The sequence below is a fragment of the Nicotiana tabacum genome, chromosome 1 (genome assembly GCF_000715075.1).
Source record: "Nicotiana tabacum cultivar K326 chromosome 1, ASM71507v2, whole genome shotgun sequence".
NCBI lineage: Eukaryota > Viridiplantae > Streptophyta > Magnoliopsida > Solanales > Solanaceae > Nicotiana > Nicotiana tabacum.
In genome coordinates, this window is record NC_134080.1 from 202,994,595 (window position 1) to 203,014,183 (window position 19,589).

Below are 19,589 nucleotides of genomic sequence, written 5' to 3' on the forward strand. Positions count from 1 at the left end.
TTCTATCATCTCCGAGAAGCCACTAGCATTTGCCATGATCTATCATCCTAGTTTCCAGTAAAGTCACCATGCATGGCCTGTGGGTGTCTATCATTTCCCTAAAATTCCTCCTAAAGTTATCATTATTTCCTCCCCCAATATTCCAGATAATGAAGTTAGTTGGGCGGTTCATGGATTGGTTTAGGTTCATGTTTGCTGGGTCCCCATTCTCCCTCACCCCTCCCAGAAAGACAGGGTTCCTTCTTAGTGATGGAACTAGGATCATGGCTCTGTTGCCCACTGTTGGATCTTGGGGTGGCCTGATATCCATTGAGCACTTGTATAGTGCTAGAGGGCAGTTGAGCACATGCCTCTTCTCTTGCATCTCCGTGAAGAGATACACTTTTACCCCGTCTAGGTTTGAGAATTCTAGAACCTGCTCCGAGCCTAGGTTGAGAGGTTCTCCTATCTCCTCCATGACTACTTCTACTTGATCTGGTTCTTGCATTGCATGGGGGTGTGGTGGTGGTGATTGTTGGTTCATTTGATTTGTTGGTTGTTCCTGAACTTGTTGAGTGCTCTCCCATGGCATGAAGATAGGGTTCAGTTGGGTTAGCATTTCTGATGGGAATGTTGACATCCAATTTTGACCCTCTTTTCTTTCAAATTGTTTACTTGAGCTTCTAATATTGTTAGTGATGTAATAATGTTTAATATGATATTTTATTGCTCAAATTGTTTTATTCAAAATTAATCAATCAATGATATTTTCTTTACAAATGTCTCTATCTTATTGAAATAATCATATTCTTATTCATAAAATATTTATTTAAGTTATTTATATATTATTTGCATGCGCATTTTATATTGGTTACATACTAAAATAGATTTCGCCATTTTAATTCATAATAATTCTATTTGAGCACTATAAAACTATCTAATATAAAAATTCATTGCTAGGCATGACAAACAATTTAATTTATCTATTTATTATTATTATTATTATTATTATTATTATTATTATTATTATTATTATTATTATTATTATTATTATTATTTGGGTCTAAGTTAGAAGTCCAAGTAATTAAAAAGAAGAAGGAAAAATGCCCAAAATCTTAAGGGACTAGCCCATTTCTGTCAGCCCATTCACCAAAGAAGTCCAAATTGTCAACTCATTTAGCCCAACAAAAGAGCCCAACCCGAAATGGCCTGTTTAATTTCAACCCTAAGACAATTAGGTTTATTTTGTGTTGTTTCCCCTTTGCAAACTCCACTCTTGTCCCTCTCCCATGGCAGACACTCTGTTCCTTTTTCTATTTTTGATAAAACTCCAAACATCTTCATCCCTAGGCTAGAAAATATCATTCCATTATAATGAATCTTCATACACCAAACTTGGTCAAACTAGGCTCATAACAAAAAGCCAGGATTACTTTTCAGAGAATGAGATTTGGTCTCTGCATCAAAGATTTGATCCAATGCAAATGGTTTTTTTTGTTCAAAATTCAAATGGTTAGTCCGATTTCCGCTCAATGGTTCCCCAGCCCTAAAATCGTCTCTATAAATACATCCTATTGGTGTCTATTTTGGATATGTTTTGGAGCTACACCTTTACCCCCAAAAATGGTTGGAGCCGCCTACTTTCACCTTAAATTAAATGGTTTTTAGCCGCACTTTTACCCCAAAATTTGATGGTTTTTAGCTGCCTCTTACTCCTAAACTTTTTTTGAAGTCGCTGCCTTTCTCTTTAAACAAAAAGTTTTAACCGCTTCTCGAACCTAAAATCGCTACTTTGAGCCGTCTTCTCTCCTTATTCTGTTCACGTTTTATTCTTCAACAGACTTCCCAAAAGCTTATCCTTTCCCTAAATACTTCGTATTTCTTTTCCAAACTCTCCAACAAAGTTGTTCGTAGTAAAAGTTTCGAGGTCGGAATTTGAGAGCATCTATGATCACCGCCCTCAGTTCACTGCTCTGAAATAGGTCAGTGCTTTTTCTTCTCTTTTCGATTCCGCAGGTCTAAGCATGTTTATGATCTGTACATATTGGTAAAAATGTTGTTACTTCCATTTCCTCTTTTTTGACATTCGAAATGCTTCTTTTAATCTGTGAGGTAATTAGTTTGAGCCGTCACTCTATTTTGTTATTTGCTCGTAGAAACTATTACTTATTAGCTCTTCATGTAGTAGAAAATCATGATTTAGGATGTGTCATGTTTTAGTCCTATTTTAATTGAAAAGAAAACTGTCAGATACAATATTTATGTAAACACTTGTTCGATGTCGAATCTCGATTTAGCATGTCTCGTTAAAATATGTATGTTTGAAAGCAATTTTATGAAGTTAGTAGCTTAAAGCTATTACTTCATGAGTAGTTTAAAACGTCCTTCCCAAATTATAAATTCCTTCAAGAAAGAAAGAAAGAAACTTGCTGATAAGCTAGACATGTTCATGAAGATGGGATTCATAATTTGTTTGTAGGACTGTATGCATTTTCTTTAATTGCAGAAAATTATTATTGTTCTTTTGATGACTATGAATAGCCAAAATAATTAAAATAGGACCTTGGTCGTCATTTGAGATTAGTTATGTTTCAGACCATCGATCTAGTGTAATTTTCCTAGTAATTTTAGTGATGCAAGTCATAAGTCAGAATCAATACATATACTTCTAAATAAAAGTGCAGTATGAGTTTGATCAACTACTTGAAATGCCAAGAAACTTGTTTTAGTCTTCATTTGTTTCAATAAATGGAGCATGGTTTAGCTATAGTTTATTATTGGGAATTTTACGTGTCTTTGGTTCGCCATTTGTTCCATTATGCATAAGTTTCCCCTCTAATTCTACTTTTCGTTTATTTTTTTATTTGCATGTACACTTTGGAGCAAATGAAGTCTTAATTGGAGACTGTCGCAATGGAGTCTCCCACCACCACGTGGAGTCATCGCATAACATATCCCATAGATGTATCGGATAGCTAGAAAACAAGCGAATTACTTGAGGTTGCCTATGACGGCTTTTGTTTTTACTTACTCTGTCTGATGTTGTTAATTTATGTGAATTGTTTTGTTTGAACCTATGATTGATGATTAATTTTATCATTTAAAATTACAGTTTTTAATAAGGACTTAAAAGGATACAATGCACTTAGCGATTTGGGGGTAGTATTTTTTATTTGAAATCTAAGGAAGGAAATTGATTTCTCCTCATCATGTCTTAATAAGTTTGAAAATTTGAACTACTTTTTATAAAAATGTGAGTCATCAAGAATTGGAATTTGGCCAGTTTTTTTGAAGTTATTTGATTTAGAACTTTATCGCATTTGGAGTTAAACAATATTGTTTGTTTCAAAGTTTAATTCTAAAGCCCGTTTTTGCTTATTGTATAAATTTTATTTGGGCACTTACTTAGTAATGCTTTCAAAGTGAAATATTTTATTACGTCTCAAACACTTTATTTTTCCTAATTAATTAACTTAAGTTTGGCCGGTTAACCGTTATTAACGGATCATATATGGTGTTTTAACAACCTTCCCTATAGGATTAATTAGAACCCTTACCCATAATCTTAAGCTAACCAGACCATAAAAATAGAGTTAACTTTAAGCACTACTTAGTTAAAATTGGTGTCCTAATTCACCGTTAAAATAATTAGGTGACGACTCTCTTTAATAAATTAAACTCCAAAATTACCAATATGTTATACTCTAGTTTGACCCGTGTTAAAATGTGGTATAACACGGAAGAAGGGCATATCTAGAAGAATGTTCTGGGGTTGTATTGGGTTGAAATGTGGTGGCATGTTCGACTGGATTCTCATTGCATGCACTAGGTATAGGCTTAATGATGGTGCTAGTGGGTGTAGGATATTGTTGAGCTAAACTTGGTTCAAGTAGTTGTTCATTGCAAGCCTTATTCCCTCGATTATCAACTGCGCTTGGTATTGAGTGTTTTGGAGAATTACTATCGTCTCTTGGCTATTGACTTGGATGCTGAATGAGACTGCATGTCCCATTAGGCCCATTTCCATCCACAAGAGAGGTTGCTAATCTTGATCCTGTGGAGGTTGGACATAGATAATTTGAGGATTCTCTGGTTGTGGGGAGGGAATGGAGGTAGGATTTCCATTGTTTGAGCTCTGTGTTGTCTTAGGATTTGGATGAGTCTATGTCTTATCCTTAAAGTAGAGGGAATTCTAGGCATTATTTAAAGATTGTTGAATATTTAAAGGGCTATTGGCAGGCTTGAGATTAATGTTTTCAGTGGTAAGAGGGAGATTGGTGGCTAGTGCAATGATTCGGACTTTAATTTGCATGTCCTCTGAGTGGCCAAGGGTTTGATTTATAGGGAGATTTTCCATGGATATAGTATCCATTCCATGTTCGGGTCGGGGGGGGGGGGGAGGAAGCCTTTTGTTCTTCTCTAGACTCTTGAATAATTTGGACGACATGCCTTGGCGGGGGGGGGGGGAGGGAGGGGTTAATATTTTCGCATCTTTTGGACAGATTTTCTCTTGTAGAATTAGTTACAGGGGGATTAGTATTAGTCTTTTGTTTCAATTGGATGTTAGGCATTGTAGAGTTAGAATTATTATCGGAGTTAATTTGATTCTTAGTGGGATCTAATTGCATGTCACAATTTTCCTTAGCATTTTCAGTTGACACATAGGAGTCTAGTATATCCAGTCATCCGCTTGGGTATCCAAATGTCTCTCTGCATGAGAAATTTTTGTAATATTTTTATTTTCATTTTTGGTGGTTTTGTTCAAAACCATTTGCTTGCCATCTAGGAGTGAGAAGGTTTTTTGGACTGGTACGGTGGTATTGCTCATAGCCAAGCTAGCCAGAATTTTTTCAACATTACTAACAAAGCTTTGTGTAGGATCTTTAGTTTTATATTGCAAGATTTGAGAATTTTCGTACTTACCCATATTTGCATTGAATAATTTTATCGTGATACCTGGGCCACCGTACTTCTCCTTTGGATTGTTGGTATTTTTCAGACTGTTTTTAGGAATTTGCCTCTTCCCTTTGTTGAAGGAAACTATTTTCCATTCTCCCTCTTGATCCTCCGCCTTTGTATTTGGTTGTTCATTGCCTGGGTATGAGCTTTCCTTGATGTCCTTTTGAATGCAAATGCATTGACCTACTGTGTGTCTAAGTCTTCCGCAATTTTTGCATAGGAAACTTTCACCTTCATAGTGAATATATTGTTTGTGATTACCAATATATATAAAAAGTTGCTCTGAAAACTCCAATGGTAGCACCATACAAAGTCTGGCATAACGACCTCTCATTGTGGTTGATGTGCATACATCAATTTTTAGTAAACGGCCAATGAAAATTCCAATTTTTTCCAGAATTTTTCCGTTATAAAACTTCGTTGGTAGTTGTGGTAACCTAATCCATACTGCTGAGGCTGTCAATTTCTCTTATGTGGCTACAAAGTTTGGCTTCTATTGCAATAGAAAGGTAATGGCCGTTGATGAACCACGGGCCTTGATGAAGGGCTTTTTTCATATTTTCTTTTCTTTTGAATTTGATTATGTAATAATGTTCCCTTAGGTCGATTAATTAAAAATCCTCCGTTGGGCGCCATAGCTCTTGAATTTCTTTTTAAGTATTGATGTAGTATACGTTTGCCACAGAGCTTAACAATGATAGAACACTTCCATGGCTCATAAATTCTTTGCCTATCCTCCTCTGTAAGTGTGATCATTTTAATGCCTCGTGTGGTAGATTTCATTAATTTCTCAAACGTTTCTTTTTCTGAGGGAGTTTCTGGCAGCTCGATGTTGGATTGGCTCAGGTTTGATGCAAAGGTCATTGGATCTGAGGATAGTAGCATATCCCTAAAAGACGCTTTGTTCTCCACGCCACACTATTTAGGTTTTGATTGATCTATATCGGGTGGTTTGTGTGGTATTGTGTTTGAAGATTCATAGGGTTGTGGAGAAAAAAAGAATGTTACTTACCTTCCAAATAAATTGATACCGTAAGATTTAACCAAATTCTTTAATCAAGCCGTCATGTGGTATGAATTTTAAAAATGAAGAAAACCCTCCTAGGGATTGCTTTTTCTTTAAATTCGAATATTGACTTAGAGGTATTCGATAGATAGGCCTATGATGAGGAACTGAGGAAAGATATGGGCGAAAATTAAATGCTCTCAATAACACTTTATTTACCTCATTTTTTGTAAAATAATTGTTCCCTCTCGTGCTTTATTTGATCCGTTACGTTAAATGAAGCAAGAAGTCAGAATTGAAAATCTCATCCTTAGCTCAAAACCTCACCAAATACTTTAAGAACTCATGCATGCAGGATATCCACTCCCATCCTTATGGATTACCCTTCTAATAGTCTACCCTAGTTATCTCTAGTAATTAAGATTGTTTAATGCACATGGTAATTGTTGTACTTTGCTTTGATTTCGAATACCAGTATTGTATACCTCCGATACAATTCAATGCAGTTCTTAAGCATACGACTATCAGCTCTCTAACAAAACTAGATGGGATTGGCCCGTGCAAACCCGGGCCCAACACTTTAGGTTATAGCATGTTTTTACCCGCTCAAGAAGTAAGATTGTACTAATACCACGATGGATATAGATATTCCTATGGCTGAACAATAATTTTGGGGTCGACCTTTCAATAGAGAAAAAAATCCCAACATATTTAATTCATCATTTACATTCTATAATTCACTTTACAATGCCAACAGACTTAACCATGGAAATTCAAAAGCTACACGTATTTGCACTCATCTGGAGAACATCTGGAAAAGGTATAATGTACCAAATCTAATTCCACTCTCCTGTATTCCAACATAAAGAATTCGCGTAAATCAGTTGCCAAAAGAAACTCTTGTTCTGCAAAGTAGATATTGTAATTCACATCAATATGGTGAAGCTTTGGGATACAACAGCTAATAGCTGTATCAAAGGTGCAACATATGTATTCGGGGATAAGCAGATTATAAGTCAGAAAAGTGTTTTCAGAGGTTAGAAGTTAGGAACCAGCGTTACCCTTCTATCAGTTAAATTTACTCCCGTAAAAAGTGAGATTCCATTTTGATTAAGTCTTACCTTATCTAACTTCTAAGTTAAACATCTATGTAAGACACAAGACATATTTTATAGACTGAATTCCTAACATAGATATTTCTTTGTCATAACTTTGGGACAACAGACATAAATACAAATAAGGACAGTTTCTCTCCGTATTGGCTACCGTTATCACTTTCCGCCACAAGAAACATTTCCAAAATTTGATCAGGAGAATCTAGGGAGCCCGGCGCAGGTAATTCTCTTAGTGAAGAAGAAAATGATTAAGGCTATAAGCTTCAATAAGAAGGCGGATCTAATCATTGTACTACTTCCCTTTTTTCTCACAGCTCAATATGATACCACAAAAAGAGTATACAACAGGTAGATAACGACATAAACTAAACTATTATTCTGATCATCTTATATTCTCATTAACTTACTGCTTATGTACAATTTTGCTCATTTTACTACCACGAAAAAGACAAATTCTATTCAAATGTATTATCTGTTCTAACAATAGTCTCATCTTCTCTCTTAGAGTAGAAGGAGAAAACAATATTGAAGTATCTTACTCATAATTATTCAGTTTAACGTTATGTTTTCTTCTTTTCCAGATTGAATCGTAAATTGCAGTTACAATAGGTTTGAAAGTTCAAGTGAGACAAACTTGATTGTTAATTCTACATTACTTGGGTTGATTTTTTTATTTATCAGCAACAATATAAAATAAAGTCAAAGATGCAACATATTCTCAGTAGATAACCATGATCTCGTAACATAGATCCTTCCAAATTAAAATAACCTCAGTACTCAGAAGAATCAGTCGCTATCAAAGTTATACACACAATAATACATTAATAAGAAACCGAGTAAGATTTAGCTGATAATGATCATCACTAAAGAGTGAAAATTCATCGTAAATCACATTACCAAATAAAAAAAATGAAAAAGTACAAAGTTATCTGTAAAGTAGAGATCCAAAGCAGAGAACGTAGCATGAACCAAAGTGTTCTGATTTTTTTTTTTGTTTTAGTTTCATTATTTTTTTAAATGGGATAGACTATCTTGTAAGTTCATAATTTAGCCAAATATATTATTTGATTATCCGAGTTGAAGAGATATATTTTTCAGCTGATTCAATACAGTATATTATGGGATTCTGTCCAAAATTTTATTTTGGTTTTACCTCATCCATCACAACATCTTTCTTGGACAATCCCATAATATCTGATAGCCACAAATTGAACTTCTAATATAGTGGATGTGTTATTCTCTTTTTTCTCTTTTTGGTCTACGTGTTTTTAACTATCAAGTTGTTCTTTTTTTTATGTTTTCAGTCTACGTGTTTTTAACTACCAACTTGGTCTTTTAGGAAGACAAAAACTGAATTAAAAAATTAGTCCAATACAAAGATAGCAGAAGAAGTTAAATATCAGATAAATATGCCAAAGCCCAAAAAATCTTGAGTAACACTCCTACAAAACTTAGTTCCCTATATTTTTTATCACCATTCCGCAAGATATAAGATGAAGAGGTAAAGCACATATATTTCTGCAATTGAAGCATAAGTAATTGTTTGTCATAGCTTCCTTTTGATAAGACCCAATTAATTGCCAAATAAGTTGACAGAGAACAACACTGATAAATGAAGCAGCTTAAAAATGGAGTAGACACAAGGTCTTCAAATGTAAGTTTTTGATCCTTACGTTATGGGTGACCAAATAGAACATTCTATCACCCAGCGACCCCTCAATTCTGATATAACCCTATATTTATAAATATTCAATTCATGACTTCATTGGGAAAAAGCTGAAAATTTGACAAAAAATACCTTAAAACAAAAGGAGAAATTGTGCAGCTAGAGAATCGAACATCAATTTCAATTCTTTCAATTTTTCCTCGGTGAACGTGCTACAAAAGAATATCAAATTCGTTTTGAGTTCAAACTGATCAAAAATATTTAAGTGGGTAACCAGTTGTAGTGTTAAGAGAAACTGGCACCTCATAGCTAAAGCAAATCGCACATTCATAGAACAATTGAGATTGAATAATTCTACATGTCAATACTTGAGTTATGGAGTTTAAATCTTTGTTAACATGGATATGTTATGAGAAAATTATCGGTCTGCCTGCAAATCTTGAACAAATTTAAATATGTAACCTTGAAAATATAGGGAAGAGTTTCTTATTTCAAATTTGCAATGGTTCCAGTCAATTTATCTTTGACATGGGTATTGCCTCATTGGCTTTTTTCCTCAATAATCTACATAAAGGATCTAATGTCTGGCATATGCAGCAAAACCATATGACGAAAGAATTCTTCTATCTACTTTGTGGTCGGATTCTGATTCGTCAATTTTTTTTCTCCATAATTCATTCACAAGTTCTTTTACTTTTCATGCCATGATCAAATAAAAATATTCATGACTAACCAATAGCTTCAATTAAGCAATTCATAGCAAATTCGCCTGCACTACCAAATTCACTATTAACACCTAATAACCCTAGTAATACCTAACACTTAGAGTTCTTAAATTATCCTTAAAACTCATGATTATCGTCCCCAAACATACTCAGTGGACTAAATCAAACTACAAAATATTTACCTTGGGATGGGTAAGTAATTGGATGTCATGGCCCGGATTTCTCACCCTCGGGAGTCGTGATGGCTCCTACTAATATGAGCTAGACAAGCCAATTATTGAACCATCTACCTTTTTACCAATCTTATTCTCTTTAACAATTACGAAGAAATAACATTTAAACGACGGAATATAACATAAGCGGAAGAAAACAATAAGCCATCTAAATATGAATATCTATTACAATTGTTTGAGTCTCGACTACCCAGAACTGGTGTCACAGTTTCACAAACGGTCTAAGAATTCTACAAATAAAGGTCTGAAAGAAGTAAATACAACACTGTCTCTGGAAATAATGTAGAAACAGGAAAGTAGATAGAAGGAGACGCCAAGGCCTGCGGACGCCTGCAGGACTACTTCGGGTCGCCTGATGAGCAAAAATCAACAACCCACTGCGGTCCGAAGTCTACAACACTGGGGTCTGCACAAAAAGTGCAGAGTGTAGTATCAGCACAACCGACCCCATATGCTGGTAAGTGCCTAGCTTAACCTCGGCGAAGTAGTGACGAGGCTAGGACCAGACTACTGAATAAACCTGTGCAATTTAACTATATACAGTGGAAAAGAAGTACAGAAAGAAACAGTCATATACAGTCAAGTATGGGAGGGGGAAAACATGTTGTGGAGAAACATCGAGTAGTAGCAGAAGAGAAATAAATAAATATGAGGATCACCACAGTTCAATTGAAAATAGGAAGGGGAAATCATGTTGCGGCGTACAACAAGTATCAACAGGAAACCAACAATTTAGTGTAGAGAAACCGTAACACAGTTATCAATAAAAATTAGGAAATCAAAGACAAGCATACGGCATCACCCTCCGTGCTTTTACTCTCTCTCACCAAAACAATACACGACATCACCTTTCATGCTTTAACACTCTCTCACAAAATAATGCACGACATCACCCTTCGTGCTTTACGCTCTTCCTCACCCAAACAACAACCACAAGGAAAATAGGATAAGGGAATCTATAACCTCGAAATAAAATCAAGTAACAACAGAAAATCAGTAAATAAACGTAAAGGACAACATAACTGAATTATCAGCAAGAATCAGGGAAAATCAAGGACAAGTGCACGACATCACCCTTCGTGCTTTTACTCTCGTCCTCACCATAATAATCAATACAATAGGCATGGAATGGTACATCGTGTAGCACAGCATCACCCTTCGTGCTTTACACTCTTTCCTCATCCATGAAATCAATATGATAGGCACAGAATGGTACATCGTGCGGCACGACATCACACTTCGTGCTTTACTCTCTTTCCTCAAAAAACAAACAATGCACGGCATCACCCTTCATGCTTTAACTCTCTTCCTCACCTAAACAACAATCACAAACAATAGGGCAAGGAAATAAAGGAAATTGCAATAAGAATCCCAGCAAGGGAGCAACAAGTCAACACTTAAATCCCGGCAAGGGTGACAACATAATGATCTCTTCTCTTTCTCATTTTTTTCTTGACGATTCACTTCACAACTCAAGCCCATACTCTAGAGGTTCAATTATCACTTATACCTTCACAACTCATTTCACAACTCGAGTCAATGCTCTAAAAGTTCAATTGTTACTTATACTTTCACAATTCGTTATACAACTTGAGCCAATGCTCCTCAATGTTCATATGTCACAATTCTTTCCACAAACTTTATACAACAAATAGAAACCATCACCAAGGCATGAAAGATACAACGAAGTCATGATAATCACAATATAAAGACTCACGGGCATGCTAGACACCAACGTATAGATACTCGTCAACATGCCTATACATTGTACTCAACCAGAAGCAAATAGCAAATAGGACATAACTCCTAATCCCTCAAGCTAAGGTTAGACCAAACACTTACCTTGAACTTCAATGGTCAACTCAAGCCTCAAACACCACCTTTCCTTTCGAATTCGGCTCCAAATCAATTGTATCTAGACATAATCGACTTAATAACATCAATAAACGCTAAACAATCCAATTCCAATGCTTAATTATAACTTTCTAATCATTCTTCCCAAAAAGTCAAAAATTGACCCCGGGCCCGCTTGGTCAAAACACGAGGTTCGGACCAAAACCCGATCACCCATTCACCCACGAGCCCAAATATATAATTTGTTTTGAAATCCGACCCCAAAACGAGGTCAAATTCCCAAATAATCAAAAAGCCATAACTCTACCCAAATTACTAATTTTCTACCCTTAATCACATGTTTTAGGCCTAGAAATCTATTGGGTGTTGATAAAAATGGAAGAAAACGAGCTTAGGATTACATACCTATGAAGCTATGGTGAAGTTCTTCTTAAAAAATTGCCCAAGAGGTGTGAAGAAGATGAAGTTTGTGAAAAATAATGAAAATCCCATATGACATTCTGTTTTTGAAACGTAAAATAACTGGGCAAAACTGGTCATCGCATTCGCGGAAGATGGCTCGCATTCGCAGAGCTTTGGCCCCTCAAGCCTACGCGTTCGCGGGCCAATGGCCGCGTTCGTGATGCACAAAATGGTGACCCCTCCCCAGGCCTTAACCTTACACATTCGCGAGTGCATGGATGCGTTCGCGAGTGCATGGACGCGTTCGCGAAGGGTATTCCCCCCTCAGCCTCGCGTTTGCGAAGAAGAAATCTGGCACCTGGGAAATTTGCCTTACGCGTTCGCGAGAGGGACCACGCGAACGCGAAGAGAAAAATCCCTGGGCACTAAACAGCAAAAACCTACAACTTTTTGAGTTCCCATAAACCTTCTGAAACACACCTGAGCCCTCGGGGCTCAAAACCAAACATGCGTACTAACTCAATAACATCATACGAACTTATTCGTGTGATCAAATCACCAAAATAACCTCAATAACAACAAATTAAACCTCAAAATCAATGAAATATTTCAAAATTTCTTAAAGCATCAAACTTTGCATTTACCGTCTGAATCAAGTCAAAAAGATTCCGTTTCTTACCAAACTCCACCGAATCATCTTAAATCATATATAAGACCTGTACCGGGTACCAGAACCAAAATACGGGCCTAATACCAACATGTTCTAATCGAAATTCATTTCAAATTCCTTTAAATAATTTCAGAAAATAATTATTCTTTAAAAATTCATTTCTCGGGCTTGGGACCTCGGAATTCGATTCCGGGCATACGCCCAAGTCTCATATTTTCCTACGGACCCTCCGAGATTGTCAAATTGTGGGTTCAGGTCCGTTTACCCAAAACGTTGACCAAAGTCAAATTTATTCATTTTATAGTCAAAATTTATCAATTTTTCATAGATTTTCCATATAAGCTTTCCGGCTATGCGCCCGGACTATACACACAAATTGAGGTGATGCTAAATGAGGTTTTCAAGGCTTCGGAAACACAGAATTAAATTTAAAAACAAGTGATGACCCAAACCTTTTGGTTTATCACATTGGAGTTGGCAATTTCACAAACACGTAGCAGGCCAACTTAAAACAAAGTTGACCAAAAGAAAAAATTTGAGATCTAGCAAACAATTTGTTTTAAACCTGAAGTAACACATGAACAAAGCAGAGTGGTAAGAGTAAGAAATACCGTTCAAGTCAATGACCCAGGTTTCTTATCCAAAGACCTTCGATTAATCGTTGATGTCGAAATCGATAAACTTGAGATAAAACGAAATCAGAAGATGAAGCAGAGAAAGAAACAGGATGAACAAGATGAAACTTAGAATTGTGGCTCAAATATAAGAAAGTCAGAGGCTCATGTATTCTGAAATCCCCAATTTTAAAATGACAAAACCTTCAAATACAAACAAAGATAGAAAATTATCGGATAATTGGTGGAAACCCCAGTTTCTTTTCAAGATGTTCTTTGAGTTTCACAAACAACAAAAATTTGAACAACAAACTAAGAAGAACCCTGAAACAAAATAATCAGAGTCACCCATATGAAGGAGAAGAAATAGAACAATAAAACTAACCTTTCAGCTATATAATTATCTTGGTGGAGCAAATGTGAAACTGTGAACTCAATTTTCAGTCAAAAATATTACTTTACATTCCAGAAATTGGGATTCAATTTATGAAAGCAAAAAGCACCATAAAATCACAAGGGTTAAGCGAGTAAGAAGAAGAAGATGGGCCAATTTTCCAGAAAGCGAGATGGTAAAGCAGAGCAAAATTATGGTATTATGATAAAGCAGCACAAAATTAAGCGGTGACTGTGAATTGTGAAATTACCTAAGTAGTCTTTCCTAAACAACACAAAACAATTAGTATAGGGACACAACAGGAATTTTACCTAAAATAGGGCACTGCAAATACGAAATTGCCCTCCGTCGGCAAGCAGGGATGTCGACGGAGAGCAGCTTGTGCGCTCTTCTATATAAGTAGAATACTCCCCGGTCTCTTATGCATTTTCCTCTTTAATCTACCGTCATTTTTTTTATATTTAAAAATAATTTAACTTTAAGCTTCTCATTTATTCTTAATGAGATGATTTTGTATACGGGTGAAACTGAGCCCGTTGGAGGCCTCGGTTCTCGGTAAAACAAACGGAGTGGAGACATGAGCATAAGGAATCAGAATCGAGGAAATGAGCCCCTCGTATCGAGATTCGGACGAAACACTTGCCCTCGGAAGAATCGGGGCCACATCCCCCAGGACCAGTTCGAATCACAAAGTTTCGGAGAGCTCTACTAGACAATCACACACGGCTAGCAAAGGGTCGTGATATCCACATCCAACCGGATGTCACGGCGTAATTTTTGGCCTGTATCAGCAAAGGATTAGTGATTAGCAAGAAGAAGGATTTTTACCCTTTTTTAGAATTGTACTTAGGGTAAAACTCCTCTACTATATAAAGGGGAGTCTAACTATTCATGAGTGTCACACCTCCTTTTTACTACCCCGAAAAGGTATAAGGGAGTTTTTTCCAACTTAAAGTGACAATCGAAACTGGATTTATTTATTTAAAGCAGAGTCGCCACTTGGGATAATTTATGGTGTCCCAAGTCACCGGTTCAAATCCCGAATCGTGGAAAGATTGACTCTATTTTATAGTCCGCGAACACAGAAATTCTGAATAAGGAATTCTGTTAACTCGAGGGAAGGTGTTAGGCACCCCCAGGTTCCGTGGTTCTAGCACGGTCACTTTAATTAATATAATTGGCCTATTATCTAATTTTAGTACATGTTTTAACCTATGGTACAATTTTAACTTATTAAACCGTTTCTAATTATTTTAAGAGGATTCAACGTTATTTAAAATATGCCTTGAACCACGCCACATTAAATGTACTTGCGGTCCACGACACATTTTATTTAATGTTGTTGAGACTTGGAGTTGGGTCACATGAAATGCACACCCGAGTTTAAGGAGATAAATTTAAATATCGCGCCTAAAGCAACTATGCTCTTTCAAGTTTGCGAGGGCCATGTAAAATTCACTAATGGCACACCTCAATTTCTAATTTCCAAGGATGTTCGAACTACTTTTGAGGGCCATAAATTATCTTGCCTAATATGGCACGCCTCAAATCTAATTTATTCAAAAGGTTCTTTATTTGAAAATTATGAGGGCCATAGACTATTGGTGTTTTTTATTATGGCACCTCTCAAACTTATTTAATGGAATCCAATTAATTGAGCACTAAGGGAATTTAAACTCTTGTTTCAAGTGAATGGCTCAACCCAAACTCGTTCATTAAGGGACTGATATTAAAATAAGACAAGTATTCAATTATAGGGAGAGGCCTAAACTAATAGCAGGCCCAGTTGCTATTTGGAACACCCCGTATCAAAATTAAAGAAAAGCAGATGGGCTCAAAACACAGGCCCAAAAGGGCTGGAAATACAAACTTCCTATTTCTGAATAGATTAAAAATCCGGCAAACAGAATCTCTTAAGATGAGGCAGGGGAAAAACAGGATTCGAGATCGAGTCCTTGCAGCTTGTAAAAAAAAGGCACTTGAACATCAAATCTAATAACAAGGGTCTGATGGGTTTTCCATAATACACAGCTGTATAAGGATCATATTTAAATCAGTCCTCAACTAATTCATATGCAATTGTGAGATTTAAACCTCGATTAAACCCCTCTTCAACACATACAATAGTAGATCAACCTTATGAGACTATATGTTAACAATTCTACATTTAAACATTATAACCATTCACAATTAATCTTACTATCGAAACATAACCAGCATTCAACTCAATTTTCATCAGAATACTTGAGAGGACTTCAAAACATGCATATGCTTGGGAACATGGATTCAAAATGGAATACAACTTAAATAGACTAACTACTGACTTATGAACCATTCAGTGATCAACTCCATGAAGTAAAGTGTTATTTGTGTACCACAAACATGCTATAACAGTCCAAATGAAATACAAGGCAGAGAGAGTTCAAATGCAGCCAACATTACACTATTTAACATGGTTGATTGCAGAATTTAGCTACTGATTCGACTAAGCAGGGTGTTCATCATGCTTCCATCATAATAGTCCAAGATCAGACACAATGGTACGAGTTCAGTTGTCAAAACCAACATCTAGCTATAAGATACTTGATAGAAAATTGAATTCCATGCTAAGTACAGACCAAATACAGCTCTTAAGCGAGTACTGTCAGCAGCCAGACAAAATACAATGCATCAGATAAATCAGAATAATGTAATTCAGAAAAGTAAAGCTAAACTATGAACAAGTAAGTTGAGGCTATGCTTAAAACTCCAGATTTCAATTTCATACTTCAAATGGAGCCTCACATTAGGTAGGATTTAGAAACATGTACCTGAATACAGCAAAATAAACCAGAAATAAAGCCTGAGATTAGGAGGAAACAGCAGCAGCAAAATAGCAGCATAACAGTATATAATCGGCAAAACAAGCTTCAAATTCTCGACCCAATTCCAGACTTTTAAAACCCAGATGAGCTATTATATTAAACTTTTGAACTTCTGACTTATCAAAAGTAATTAAAACTCAAAAACCAAGCAAAATTCAAGCAATTTCCAGTACTTGAACTTGAAAGAAAAACTCAGCCGTTTTTAAAGATTCAATGCTTTTTTCAGTCTCCAAAACTCTGACTTGGGAGTGAAGAAATAGCATTTTATAGAGAATTTTTAGGGCAGCAGAAATGAGTTCAGTTTTTGCTCTTTAATCCTTTTTCAATTTTCGTTTTTGCTATTCAATCCCTAATTCAAAAATTAGCTTTTCAAAAACAGCCCCAAACCCACCTTCCTAGAAGTTTGCCGAGTCAGTTATACAAGATTCCTTAACCTAAAATTCCTAAATTAATCCTTAAACCTCTGTTATTTACCCTTGGAAACAAATGGGTCAAATAGACCCAAGACCTACAAGACATGGGTTTACCAAACCCGGCTAATCCCCTTTCCTTTGGGCCTCTGATTAACAGAGCCCAATTCAAAATCAAACTCAGAAAACTAATGGGGTAAACGGAATTGCCCCAAAAAAATTAGAGTTCTTTTCTTTTGAAAACAAGAAATATGAAATAAAACAAAAGAACAAAGAAATTAAAACAAACATGAACTAACAAATTTTAATTTTAAACATGCGAGCAAAAACAGAAAAAAATAATAGAGAAAAGAAGAGACGAAGCAGGAAGAGATGAAGACTGGAACTAAACGAAAAAGAAAATGAAAAGAGACTTAAAATACCTAAACAAGAAGTGGACGGACCTCTGTCATTGCTTTGAACGGACCTCTATTATCTCGATTTCGAGCTGAAATTGGTATTCATCGCGGGTTCTTGTTAAAAACCAGTGAGAAACAACAATTTAGACCCTAACCGGTCATTGAAACTTGAAGAAATCAAGAGATTTTTGCTTTCGTTTTTCTGCCTTTTTTAGATTTGAAATCGGCTCCGTTTTGTGACGATTCAAGGGATATTAGTTATGGATTAGGAAAGGGGAGGTTGTGAGGATTTTGGGGTGTGAGTTTGAGGCTGGTCTGAGGCGGCGCTGCCGACCGGCGAGTGGAGAATTCAAGGGCAGTGGATTAGGGTTTTTGAGATGAGGGAGATGAAGTGAAAAGGAGTGTTTGGGGACTGACGTTGTCTTTGGGGAATTTGGACACTTTTATGTATTTGTGATGGGCCTCCCATGACTGTTGGATGAAAGGATATGCAGGGCTCAGATTGAATCTAAGTGGGTACTTAAAACTATGTCGTTTGGGTACTAAAAGATCTGACCGGGTTGGGGGTAGAACTGGGCATGGAATTGGACGGGTTAAGGGTGAAAATTATTTGGGCCTGGAGGAATTTTAATTAAAATGGCCCAAAAATTCGAACTTCTCATTTCCTTTTTCTTTTTCTTTCAATTTCAAAATTCTTTTTCTTTTCAAATTTAAAATAAAACTTAAATTAATTTCTAAACCAAATTATCCTACCAAATTAGATTAATTGCTCAAAATAATATTTACAACAACTAATTAATTACCAAATTAAAAGAAAACTACAAAATTCGAAGCTAAAAATAAAAATGCCAAAATGAATTATTTTTTTGTGATTTTCCTATTTTTTGTCAAACAAATTAATTTACCAATTAATTTGAAATGTAAAATTAAGTCCTAAATGCAAATGCAATGTAGTTTTGTATTTTTTATGAACTAAAATTAAATTAAACATGTACAACCAAATGCAAACAATTAACAAAATGCTACAAAAATCTACGAAATTGTCAATAATGGGAAAAAAATTTCTTGAATTTGTGGGAGTAATTCACATAGGGCAAAAATCACGTGTTCACAGCTGCCCCGCTTTGCCCGGAAACACGAAGAGTTTTCACGCAAAGATAAAGTGAGCGGATACGAACGATTTTTGCCCGTTTGAATACTCCATGGGAAGCATTTTTGAAAGATTTGACCGCACCCTGCTTCCGAGGTTGCTCACATATCCTTGGCTATAAAAGAATCAGGTTAGTGTAGTTCGGAAAGTTTCGGTAGCTGGGACTACCATGAAGCTGTGATTTCACTGTTGTTGTTGCTGCTACTACTTACTGAACTCCTTATTACACCAAGACAAAATAAAAGAAGCTAGACTAAACTATGATCTATGCATTACAAGAATCCTATTTATATCTTCAAACTTGATCTTGCAGTTCCTGTTGCTCTATTGATTCGTACTCTCCATGTGAAATTTCTTTATTGCTGACTTGAATTGTAATCTGAGAAGTTTTCCCTTTTCTCCAGGTGGCCGCCTGATTGATGGACTTGAAACGTCTTCCTTTGACCATTGTTGCCTTCCCTTGGTTCTCTAGATGGATTCCTGATTGTTGAACTTGAATTATCTTCCTTTTCTCCGAAACTTGTCTTATTCTCCCTTTGTTCTCCAGGTGGGCTCCTGATTGCCGAACTTTCTTTGAATATTGCTGCTTCTCTTTGTTCTTCAGGTGGGCTCCTGATTGTTGTCTTCCTTTGAACATTGCTGCTTCCCTTCATTCTCCAGGTGGGCTCCTGATTACAAACACTTGCGCTGCTTTACCTAGAAACTTGAACTGCTTCCCTTTGTTCTTCAGGTAGGCTCCTGATTGATGAACTCCTCTGAACCTTGCTACTTTCTCTTTGTTCTTCAGGTGGGCTCCTGATTGTTGAACACTTGCACTGCTTTTCCTTGAAACTTGAATTGATTCCCTTTGTTCTCCAGGTGGGCTCCTAATTGCTGAACTCCTTTGAACCTTGCTATTTTCCCTTTGTTCTTCAGGTGGGCTCCTGATTACTGTCTTCCTTTGAACATTGCTGCTTCCCTTCATTCTCCAGGTGGGCTCCTGATTACCAACACTTGTGCTGCTTTACCTCGAAACTTGAACTGCTTCCCTTTGTTCTTCAGGTGGGCTCCTGATTGATGGACTCCTCTGAACCTTGCTACTTTCCCTTTGTTCTTCAGGTGGGCTCCTGATTGTTGAACACTTGCACTGCTTTTCCTTGAAACTTGAATT

At 36.3% G+C, this 19,589-nt stretch overlaps 1 long non-coding RNA gene across 1 annotated transcript; it reads left to right on the forward strand.

The window, feature by feature from the left end:
• Positions 1–1,241: 1,241 nt before the first annotated feature.
• LOC107790067 (uncharacterized) lies at positions 1,242–3,101 on the forward strand. The gene is made up of 2 exons (XR_001648954.2): positions 1,242–1,961; positions 2,872–3,101. It is a non-coding gene; the product is annotated as an uncharacterized LOC107790067 (long non-coding RNA).
• Positions 3,102–19,589: the final 16,488 nt, after the last annotated feature.